Below are 2,686 nucleotides of genomic sequence, written 5' to 3'. Positions count from 1 at the left end.
GACAAAGTAGCGGAAGTGCTCCTCAGCTGTGACTCCTCCCTCTCCACACTCAACGAAACAGGAAATCAAGCAAGAAAGGCTGGCATTCGACTTGCTTTCTCTTTTCTTCCCCCCTCCCCTTTTTTTTCAGGTGGGTCTCCCCATTCAGGTAAGCCTCGCCAGGAACAGCCGGCTAGACACTTCTGAAGGTCTGATTCCAGATGATTTTAAAATCAATCATGTTGACAACTAAGATCAAGCATCATGCTTCCCAGGGGCATAAGCTACAGTCTTAGCCTGAAAGAGTGAGACCAGTCACATTATTCCGATCTAGCTGTATAGAGAGGGCAGGTATGAGGACCAGTGGGACCAGGAGGAGGAAGTAACCTGTTTATTTTCCTCCCAGGTTCCTGTGGGAAGAGACTCCTTGTGCTGGCTGTTACCCAGACATGACAGTCCATACCGTTACCTGAAGCAACTATGCTAAAGGAAGTCAAGGTAGCCTTTGGATCAGAAAAATCATTAGTGTTATTAAACTCCAGGCCAGAAGGCAGAACAAACTTTGGAAAATGGTCTGGTTTTTTTCCCACAATTCCAAACCTGCATACATTTTCTCAAAAGAGATATTTAATAGGATTTTTGTGATCTTGTTAAACATACTTGAACCTAAATAAAAGTAATTTTAACTGGCTGTTATTTTACATACTTTAGAAGATCTATTCTCAAAAATCATGAAATTCAGTAAGGTAGAAATAAATAAATAAATGAGCTATGTCTAAATATTAAAGCTGTAAGGTTTTTAGCAAAGGAGAATGTATGCGTAAGTCACAAAAACGATTAAAGTTTAAATTTTCTGCTCATCAAAAGACACCATGATGAAAATGAAGAGTGATCTCAGAGACAGTGAGCCTCTGAAACACTGACGAAGGACATGTATGGCAAAGGACTGCTGTCCAGACCAGCTAGAGCTGGAACAACACAACAGAGAGACAAGCAGCCCACTTAAACTGGCAAAAAAAATATATTTTCAAAAATATATATTCAAAAAAAACCAAAATATATATATATATATTCACTAGTGGCCAATGACTACATGGAAAGCACCATGTATCTCAGGGAAATGTAAATTAAAACCAAATGGGAAGGTGAGAAATACACCAAAAGAGAAAGATACACGTCTACTTTTTCATTCCCTAGCAGTTTCTGAATCTAGATTATTCTACTCTAGATCCCCGGCCTTTTCTAGCTGAGGATTCCAGATTGATCAGCTTCCACTGTCTAGTTCTTTTTCAGTGTCAAACTTTCCTCTTTTTTTCCCCCCGATACTTCTACCTCAGGAGACATCAACTGTGCATATAGCCCAAATTTGCTACAATAGCCCGAATGGTATTTTCATTAGCAAACACAAGAAATGTCCAAATACGGTGGGTGGGGGAGCACCCTCATAGAAGCAGAGGAAATGGGATAGGGGGTTTCTGGAGGGGAAACTGGGAAAGGGGATAATATTTGAATGTAAATAAATAAAATATCCAATAAAAATGTAAAAACATATGTCTAAATAACAGAAGTCAATGTTTCTACCTTCTTACTGTTAGAACAAATTCTTTCAGGAGGGGCAATGCTTAAGAGAAAGCTGCACATTATCAGAAAGATACATAGCTCAGTTTACTGTTCTGTGAGGCTATCTATCACATTATCTATTTCACAAATCATTTTTGCCCCTGTGAAGTGATATTCCCAATAAAACTTCTAAATGTAAAAAGATATAAATATTATCCAAATGTAAAAGGGTTTTCCAAACATACAAAAATATCTAGAAAAAGCATTCCAAGGAGAAAACTGCTGTTGAAGCTTTAAAAATGGGATCCATGGTGTCTGGGGAGATCTCTCAGTCAAGGGGGCCCATGGTGTCTGGGGAGGTCTCTCAGTCAAAGGATGGGGATCTCATTTTGAATCCCCAGTACCCATGGAAACATCTGGACATGGCTGGACATGCCTGTAACCTCAGCATTGTGGAACAGAGGCAAGCTACTCCCAGGAACTCATTGTCTACTCAATGTAGCAAAACCAGCCAGCTTCTGGTTTAGAGAGAGACCTTCTCTTAAAGCTACTAGTAAAACAGGAAGGAATATGACACAAATGTTCTTCTCTGGCCTGCCTTCACATGTGAAGTGTGTACAACACTCCCCCCCACACACACACATATGCACACATACACATGGAAAATGTGACACAAATTTTTAACTATTTAAACTTTTTCTTCCCTCACTGACTATACCTGTGAAAGAGCCAATGGCAAGTCACTGATCATACAGGTATCTCCTGACACTTCATTTATTGTCTTTGGACACAGAAAAGGAACCATCTATGTCTGTATTTCACTTGAAAGTTCAATCACATTAACTCTATTTTGGATCACCTCCTATTCACTCAGAATTGGATATGTTGGCAGGTGCCTGGTAAGGAGACAGGAAGTCTTAGGCAACACTATGAGTTTTCAGTTCCTGTGGAGCATTTACTAGAGAAATGTGGCAGGGTAGGAAGGACTGCTAATGTGTTATAAACAGTCCATGTTAGAGTGAAGCTCATTAAAACTGTTCTAAAGAGAGATGAAGGACTAGAGAGATGATTCTGCAATGCTACTCTTTCAGGGGATCCAGGTTCCAGTCCCACCACCCACATGCTGGCTCACGGCCATCTGTAACAC

Source organism: Mus caroli, unplaced genomic scaffold, assembly GCF_978045245.1.
Source record: "Mus caroli unplaced genomic scaffold, Mus_caroli_1 scaffold_6, whole genome shotgun sequence".
NCBI lineage: Eukaryota > Metazoa > Chordata > Mammalia > Rodentia > Muridae > Mus > Mus caroli.
Note: the sequence above shows the minus strand (reverse complement) of the source record.